Source organism: Sinocyclocheilus anshuiensis, unplaced genomic scaffold (assembly GCF_001515605.1).
Source record: "Sinocyclocheilus anshuiensis isolate Anshui unplaced genomic scaffold, SAMN03320099.WGS_v1.1 scaffold925, whole genome shotgun sequence".
NCBI classification, from domain to species: Eukaryota; Metazoa; Chordata; class Actinopteri; order Cypriniformes; family Cyprinidae; genus Sinocyclocheilus; species Sinocyclocheilus anshuiensis.
Window position 1 is genome coordinate 145,347 of NW_015555753.1, and position 9,657 is coordinate 155,003.

Consider the following 9,657-nt stretch of genomic DNA (forward strand, 5'->3'; position numbering starts at 1 on the left):
CGACCCTGTCGATCAAAAGCAGATTCGGGTCTCAAAACACTTGTGAAACGCCCCGATGCTTTGATTCGCCTTAGTCACGTGACATGGGTGTTTCGAATCACACTTCAGAGCAGTGTTTCGAAACATCTGCGCTTCGAGATCTCGACACCATGTCAAAACATCAGTTTCGCGTCAGCCATCCCTAGCTTAAAATTGTCATATGATGCGATTTCAATTTTTCCTTTCTCTTTGGAGTGTTACAAGCTCTTGGTGCATAAAGAAGATCTGTTTGCATAACGCCGACCAAATGTTCACGCAAAGAAAGAAGGCGTAACTTTATTGTTGCTGCTACCGCCGCCGCCATGTTGTGAAGGCGCTGTGTGTTTCGTTGCGAAAGCGAGACTACTTTGTTTGGTCTTCCAAAAGAGGACGATATCCGCTTCGTCATGCCTGGAGCTGATCCGTGCTGGTTGCTGAGGAAATACATCAACTTCGCACTGTGGATCGCCGGATCGGCTTTCACCGTGGACGAAGCGGAGTCCAGCCTGGGGTCATCATATATGGTTGCTGCAAGCCCGCCGGCCGCGCCGCTCTCAAGCCCGCCCGCCGCCGCTCTCTCGAGCCGCCAGCCTCCGCTCACTCAAGCCCGCCGTGTGTTTCATTGTGAAAGCGAAACTACTTTGTTTGGTCTTCCAAAGGAGGACACGACTAGAAATCAGTGGTTAAGTTGTATTTACAACACTGTTCCAGAACAGTTCAACCCAAATATTCATGTCTCATCGCTCCAGCCGGGACACGGCATCACAATATGGTAAGGGGCGTAATACTTCCGTCACACGCTTGAGGTATTCGGCCAATCACAATGCACTGGATAGCTGGCCAATCAGAGCACGCCTCGCTTTTCAGACCGATGAGCTTTGTAAAAATCGACGCGTTTCAGAAAGGCGGGGCATAGAGGAGAAACAATAATGTACAGTATGTGGAAAATAATGTGTTTTTTGAACCTTAAACTGCATAAACATTTCATTACACCAAATACACAAAATAATGTTCTTTTTAGCAACATCATATGACCCTTTAAGGAGAGCCGGGTCTTGGTGGTGTCGAGCGAGGCGAGTTCAGGGCCTTGCGAACTTTGCTCGAAATATTGGCCGCTCTGCTGGAGTGGATTTAGGAGTGAGGTTGGCTGATTGCTGGGAGACGAATAACTTAGATCGTACAGATCCGCTTTGTTTACCCATCGTGAGGACGGTGCATCAGAATTAATCAGCGTTTGCCTCTAAATATGGTCCACTTTCCGATTGGAGGAATCGTAGGCACAGCTGAAAGATAAGAGGATGCCAGGGAAAAAGTTGGAAGTGACGCTGGCGGAGGCGAGGTTAATCCTCCGCCAGTATGTGAAGTGTGATGTGGCTCGTGACTTGACTCCTGACGTTGTCCGTGATTCCGTTGGCCTGGGCGGAGCTGGCGCGTGTACTTCTTGTTATAGCTGTGTTGGCCGTCGCCATTAAAGGCTTGACTAAATTTTCTCTCGTGTCAGCGATTCAATGTACCTCACCTACTCACTGGCGTGGTGGCAGCGTTATCGTATTCACTCCTCAAACGTTCCGGTGAGCTCACGTGAGATCCATTCATGCTATAATCGCGCGAAAGCGAGCCGCGTTGTGGATTATCTCCACTGATGATACTCGAAACATTAGCCATGGCGAATACACACAGAGAACCGAAGCAGTGGTGCCTAACGAAAGTTGAGACCGTGAATTCATTCGAGAACTGGCGTCAGAACCTTGTTTACACGTTGTCATTGGAGACTGAGTTCGCTCCTTTTCTAGTTGACGGCGCGCGCTGGGAAAAGAAGACGAGGGCTTCACCATTCAGAGGTTTTACCAATGACGACGACGATGTTCCTGCGGCGCAACAGCGCACACGCCAACAAAAGGTCAGCACGCTCAAGCTTATGCTGGGGCAGATCGCTAACTACTGCCCTGTTTTTTCCCGAAATACTATTGTTAAAACCTCCATATGCATTGATCACATATGGCAGACTATCAGACTACATTATGGATTCCAATCAACTGGTGCACATTTCATTGACTTTGCTGCTGTTAAACTTGAGTCTAATGAAGGGCCAGAGGATTTGTACCAGAGATTAATGGCTTTTGTTGAGGACAATTTACTACGCAGAGACTCTGGCATTACTCACAGAGGTGAAGCCATTCTAGAGGATTAGGAGTTCTCCCCCACGATCGAAAACTTCATTGTTCTAACTTGGCTTCGTCTTATACACAGCGATTTGCCAAAGCTTGTAAAGTACAGGTATGGCACAGAGTTATGGTCACGCACTCTGGCATCCATCAAACCAGAGATATCTCAGGCCCTGTGTTCATTACTAGATGAGCTACAGTCGTCAGAGGATGCCAGAGCTATGCGCACAGCCGTTTCTAACCCTCCAAGACAGAAGCTTGCTTCACTGGGTCGATCCAGGAAGTCCTGCCCACTCTGTAAGGAGGCTCGCAGACCGGACAATCACTTCCTCAGTAAGTGCCCTTTCCTGCCCCCTCCAGGCACGGCAAGTTGCTGGCTCTCCATCTCACTCCGACGGCGAGTCCGAGGATGACAGCAAGGACATATCCTGCAATCTTAAGGCAGTACAGCGCATTCACATCACTGGAGTCACTTGCTGTTTTCCGAAAGCCCGAGGACATTGATGTCGATGTGGAATATGTCAACCCAACGTTTCTTGTGGGCCGTTATAGCAAACCCCAACCGTCGCTGATGCCGAATGTCGATGCCACACTGCGTCTGATAGCTCAGTGGAGATATATCATTGCGACAGACCTCACAAAGCCGTTCTACCAAATTCCCCTTTCCAAGTTTTCTATGAAGTACTGCGGGGTGGTCACGCCATTTAAAAGAGTCCGTATGTATGCCAGATGTGCCATGGGCATGCCCGGCTCAGAAACCGCATTAGAGGAGTTAACCTGTCGCGTGCTCGGCGACCTCCTTCAACAGGGACAGGTGGCCAAGGTCGCTGATGACCTGTACTGTGGTGCCGATACCCTTGAGGATCTTTTTGCAGTGTGGAAAAAGGTCTTAGTGGCCCTCCAGGCATGCAATCTGTGCATATCTCCCAGTAAGACAATCGTTGCCCCAATCCAGACCAACATTTTGGGGTGGGTCTGGAATCAGGGTACTATTCGTGCCACTTCGCACCGCATTTCAACATTGGCCTCGTGCACCCCTCCTGCGACTGTTAGTGGTCTACGGTCCTTTATTGGTCCGTATAAAGTCCTAGCTCGTGTCCTTAAGGGGTGTCCGTCGATCCTTGCCCCCTTCGACTACATGGTCGCTGGTGGTGAGTCGACCGCTGTGGTTGTGTGGTCAGATGAGCTCCTCCAGCGTTTTCATAGGGCTCAGCAGGCGTTATCCACTAGTTGCACTGTGACAATACCACGACCTGATGACCAACTTTGGATTGTCACCGACGGTGCTCTTAGGGATCCAGGGCTAGGATGTATAACAATGTATGTTATGAGGGAGGAAAAGTTGTTGATCACCGGACACTTTAGCGCTAAGCTTCGCAAAAATCAGATCAATTGGCTTCCGTGTGAGATTGAGGCCCTAGCTATAGCCGCTGCCCTGAAGCATTTTGTTCCATATATTATTTAGTCATCACAGAAGGCGTGTGTGCTCACTGACAGTAAACCATGCGTACAGGCGTACAAGCCACTTTCAGGTCTCTGTTCGCCATGTTGCTGGGGCTGCTATTCTCCCTTCAGATTATGCTAGTCGCTATGCTGCACAATGTGACAGTCCGGCATGTCAGGTGTGTAGCTTCGTCCGTGAATCCATGGTCTCCGTCGTGTGCTGTACTGATGTTGCCGACATCTTGCGGGGAGCTAAAAAGGTGCCCTTTGCCAATAGGGCCACATGGGTGCCTATTCAGGCTGAGTGTCCAGACCTCCGCAGGGTACGCGCACATCTTCGGCAGGGTACACGCCCTTCCAAGAGAGTTACCAATGTCAAAGATGTGAAACGGTATTTGAATACTGTTACCTTAGCAAGGGATGGGCTGTTAGTTGTGCGGCATGACACACCACTGTCAAACACTACCGAATGCATCGTTGTTCCAAGGTCAGTACTGCATGGGTTGCTTATGTCATTGCACATTAGGTTAGACCACCCCTCGGCTCACCAGTTGAGACTTGCCTTTGGCCGGTACTTCTACGCGCTGGACTTGGATTCAGCCATCCAGCTTACCATTAAGGGATGTCACCAATGTGCTGCACTGGCTAAGTCCCCTGTGTTCGCAGGGGGTGCAGCATCTGAGAGCGAAGAGGAGTGCGACGTGCCACTTGTTGCACCTCCGAGCGACCCTGACATTCCCCTGGCGATAGCGACACCCGCTTCACCCCCTGGGTCTGATGACAGCGGATGTCCGGAGGGTAGGACCGTGTCCCCATCAGGTTCGGTGGAGGTCCCGTGCCACGAGTTAGCCTCCCTCTCAGCTGTTCCGGTGCAGGCTCCTCTGCAGTCAGGCCGTCTCCGTCGACTTCCCGACAAGTTAAAGGATTATGAGCTGCACTAGATAGGTTGCCTTCACCCGTATCCTTACTTTGCTTTGAGAAAGTTTTGTTGAAGCTTTGCATTGGTGTTCTGCAAGGCTCCATAAGGATCTGCGGTGCTGTTCTCACTAGACAGATGGTTCCGTTGACTCATCTTTTGTTGTCACATGTCACTCTTTTGTTTTCCCCTTTTTTTGTTTGTTTCAAATGCCCACAGGTGCCAGTGAAGAGGGGGTATGTTCTGGATGGAAAATGGGTGGCGCCAGTATGTGAAGTGTGACGTGGATCGTGACTTGACTCCTGACATTGTCAGTGATCCCCTTGGCCTGGGCGGAGCTGGCGCGTGTGCTTTTTGTTATTGTTGTGTTGGCCGTCACCATTAAAGGCTTGACTAAACTATTCTCTCGTGTCAGCGATTCAATGTACCTCACCTACACACTGGCGCTCGGCGTCGTGGAGAGCGTGTGGCTGCTCGAGCAGAGAGCAGCGGCCACGATGAAGCCTGGAGCTCGGCGGCGGTGTCTGGCGGAGGAGCGATCCTGGGGCTGGCAGATTGGCCGGAGGACTGAAAAAATCCCCAGTATAGGTCTCGTCGTTTGGATGGGAGAAGTTGAGTCTGAGATATAATGGCAAAAGGTGCAAATTGAATGCTGGTAAACCGTCAATGGATAGAGGTAAGTCAGCTGTCTTTATACCTATTGGTGTTGATTAACCTGAGTGCACTCCACTTGTGTTAATTAGGCTAGTATCTGACGCGCTCCTCCCGAACTTTGTTAATTTTATTTAAAAAGTGATGTGACATGTGGCCAAGTATGGTGACCCATACTCGGAATTAGTGCTCTGCATTTATCCCATCCAAAGTGCACACACACAGCAGTGAACACACACACACCCCGAGCAGTGGGCAGCCATTTTTTGCTGCGGCGCCCAGGGAGCAGTTGGGGGTTTGGTGCCTTGCTCAAGGGCACCTAAGTCGTGGTATTGAAGGTGGAAGAGAGCACTGTACATCCACTACTCCCACCTACAATCCCTGCCGGTACGAGACTCGAACCCGCAACCTTGGGTTATGAGTCCGACTCTCTAACCATTAGGCCACGACTTCCCCAATAATAATAAAACATAATTTAAAAATTCTTACTGACCCCAAACCTTTGAATAGAAATGTATATTTATTCGTATTTATTTTTCATTATTCATGTATAAAGATGCATTTATACTGTGTGTGCAAAATGTTAACAAAGATATTATAAAAGCATCATGTTGTTTCCAGAATTAAATAATTAGCTTTTATGTAGTCAATGTCATTGTTCTAATTATTTATATTATTATGATTCTTTTTTGTTTTCTTTTCTTTTGTGCAGAAGTTGATCCGCCTACTATGTTTAAAAGCCCTTGCTCTTTGTCTCATATGGCACTTTTGAAACTCACCAGTGAGCTAGTTTATTTTAGCATCAACAAACGTATTTTTCCTAGCACAATCTAAAAGTGGCAGGAGGAAAAGAAACAGAGTAGCACACAAGACTTCAGTTAACATGTGCTTCATGGAAAAAACAAGGCCCTGTTTTCTCTCTTGAGACACATTTGCGAGTGTCTGTTTATGTGGAGTGTCACTGCAAAGAGTCTGAAAGACTGTAATCATCTAATGGATTGTGGCTAAGATAACCAAAGGACAGTACAACTCGCTATGAGTTTTGTGAATATAAATATGAGAGTAATTTGCTGTCTGTGTTTGCCTATATGTGAATACTAATCCTTGGTTAGGACAGGGTTATCACTCTCATTTAAAGGGGTGGTTCACTGTTTTTTTTCTAGGCTTAGTTGTGTTTATGGGGTGCAGTCTAACATGTGTTAATGCTTCGTTTGTCCCGCACCTCATCTCAGCGGCATGTGCTCTGGTTGTATTGTAAACAACGGTGTTGTTAATATAGCTTATCAGTTTGAGCCCGATTGAGAAGCAGAGGATATTATTGAAGAGGATCGTGCAGAACCTGTGCAACATATAATTGGAACAGTTCATTGTTGGAGCTGAGCCGAATGAGAGAGAGAGAGAGAAAGAGAGATGCAGAGCATGAGCAGAGCAGGGGGACGCGAGGAACAGTATTGAGAACCACTGCTTTAGAACATTGATTTTGAAACTTGTGAATCCATTAGTATTGTTAGAAGACAGAATCGCAATTCATATATGAATAGATTTTTTCATGCACCCCTAGTTTTGATGGCATGGCAACAACTCTTCCTCTTCTCTAAAGCAGCGCAGCATGGCCTCGCCCCCTTTGCTGCCTTTTCCCGAGGGCGGGGTTTATCTGGGTTTGTTACGCCACGAACCCGGGAAGTAACTCGTTGTAGTCCCTACCAGCCGTTTTTGTAGGCATTAAACTGCCAGAATTTTAAAAGGCGATATCTCTGTTTGCATTGAACTTTCAGCTTCGTAACTTTGCTGATATTGTTTATGCTCAAACAGCAACATTAGACACTAACTAACGTTAAAAAAGTGAAATCGCAATGAACCACCCCTTTAAAGCTACACAGCTTCAAATCCCTGCTGACGTTACAAACAGACTCGCTTTGAGGGGGTGAGCCCTTCAGATCCAGCATTGTATGGATGGAGATTATGTTTCTATACACAATTAAATATAAAATACCATTAATTTTCTCCATTGGGAAATTAATTTTTAACCATTAAAGGCAGACCTACTATGGGCTACGAGGTTGTTTTATCAATGGTATATGCATTTGTTGAAGCCATCAGCCCTGCTTTATTTGTTCCAATAACAAGTGTTTAACAGTGGAATTCCTGGTAAAAAAACAAAACAAAACAGGAAAACCAAGATGGACATGTCCATCATTGTTAGCAATACATCTAAAAAAATACATTTAAAAAAGTGGTATTTTGCACAGATAATGCTGAAGTATCATGTCCACAGGTAGAGGTTGGATATAACTGTGTGTGCCAGTAGTACCTTGGTTTATTGAGACAAAGACAAACATAAGTGCTAATAAACAATATATTATACTGTTTCATTTATTGTTGATGTGCTGAGCAAGCATTTTGGATTCTGAAGTTGGGGTTGATGCGGTTCCTCTGAATCGGTACTTCCAGGGAAAAAAAAAAAACGGTGAAACAGTGGGCAGGGACTTATGCACTCTATTCCAGTTTCAGCCTATGGTTGTGTCCGTTTATTATTGTGTAATATAATTACGTAAATGTCTAATCATAAAATGTGTTATTGAAATAAAATCTGACAGCGGCATCATAAATTTAGATTCTTTACCTCAGATCATTCTGAAATAAATGTATTTTTCAGGCACTTCCAATGAAGTGTGTGTGTGTGTGTGTGTGTATACAAATATATATATATATATCAAAAGCTTATCAAAAACCTATCACAAAGGCAATTGGCACTTTTAACTGTAAAAGAGATGTTTACAATTTCATTTCTCCCATTCATTATTTTTTTATCAGGTTGTCTATTTCCTCCCTTTTAATGTCTCTGAAAAAAGGCAGCCTTTATTTTTGAAGTTGATTGAATTGGTGAATTGCTTGGGTGCAGGGTTTGGAGGGTAGTGTGCAAGAACTCATGGTCTGATCGTCAGCTTTCTGTTTCACTCAGACTGTGTAGATATGGTGAAACAGATAGCATTGTTGAACTGTAACATCCCAGCTTTATCAGTGTCAGTTTGTCTGCATGTATAGCATGTCAACATGTTAGTTCAGAAAGGCTGCCCTTGTCTTGTCCTAAAGGCCTTTCTCTTTTCCTCACATGTGCACACACAAACTCTGTACACTGAACCTGCATCAATGGCCCATAGCATGTATGTCCAGTGACAGGCTGACAGACCATAGTAAGGCGCCTTCAGCAACCAAAAAGCCCTACAGAACTAAATCACACACACACACACACACCATACAAGCAGACATGAACACTTATCTACACCAACACACCCTGACATATATTTCTCTCACACACACAAACACACACACTGCTGTTATTTTGCCCTGTCTCCCTCGACTTCCCTCCTCCCTCTTCCCTCTGTCCCTGCTAACGGTCATCTAATTGATAAATAATTCAGTGCGACAGATTCTCTGGCAGCCCTGTCATAAGTAAGCAAATCCTCTGATTTAACAGTGTCACCCACATGCTCCCAAAAGCCAAGGTCATCTTTTATAGATTAAAAGAGCTGCTGGACAGAGTCATGCTGCTGTTCTTTGCTTTCTGATGGCTTAACTCAAACTGCTAGTGCTTCATTTTCAACAAATGAGACTAGTGAATTTGCTCACCGATAACATAAAGAATAATAATTGTGATTCCCCATTGATTTTAATTGTAGGGTTAAATGGATTCAAAATAGCATAAATATAGAATACTTTCAATGTTTTACAAATTTATGAATTTTTCAATATAATTATACAAACATATATATATTTCACTCTGTCACAGTTTTAAGCATGTATAACTTTACTTTTTCTTTGAGATGATATTTTGAAGATTGTTTTTAAAGGGGTCATATGATGCAATTTCAATTTTTCCTTTCTCTTTGAAGTGTTACAAGCTCTTGGTGCATAAAGAAGATCTGTAAAGTTGCAAAGACTACAGTCTCAAATCCAAAGAGATATTCTTTATAAAAGTTAAGAGTCAACCACGCCTACCTAAAATGGCTCGGGAAGATTTGCATAACGCCGCCCAAATGTTAACGCAAAGAAAGAAGGCGTAACTTTTATTCTCGCTGTAGTATTGTTGCTGCCGCCATGTCGTGAAGACGCTGTGATTCGTTGTGAAAGCGAAACTACTTTGTTTGGTCTTCCAAAAGAGGACGATATCCGCTTTGTCATGCCTAGAGCTGATCCGTGCTGGTCACTGAGGAAATACATCAACTTCGCGCTGTGGATCGCCGGACTGTGGCTCGCCGGATCAGCTTTCACCGTGGACGAAGCGGAGTCCAGCCCGGGGTCGTCACATGTGGTTGCCTCCGGCTACTCCTTAGCGCCGCTCACTCAAGGCCGCCGTGTGTGGCGCTGTGTTTCGTTGTGAAAGCGAAACTACTTTGTTTGGTCTTCCAAAAGAGGACACGACTAGAAATCAGCGGTTAAGTTGTATTTACAACACTGTTCCAG

General features: G+C 45.6%; 1 long non-coding RNA gene across 1 annotated transcript in view; it reads right to left on the reverse strand.

The window, feature by feature from the left end:
* The window catches only part of LOC107673759 (uncharacterized), a 14,689-nt gene extending 11,415 nt beyond the window's left edge, over nt 1-3,274 (reverse strand). Inside the window, exon 1 of the long non-coding RNA XR_001632432.1 lies at nt 3,145-3,274. This is a non-coding gene — a long non-coding RNA (uncharacterized LOC107673759). The remainder of the gene's footprint in view (nt 1-3,144) is intronic.
* Between the last annotated feature and the right edge of the window lie 6,383 nt (nt 3,275-9,657).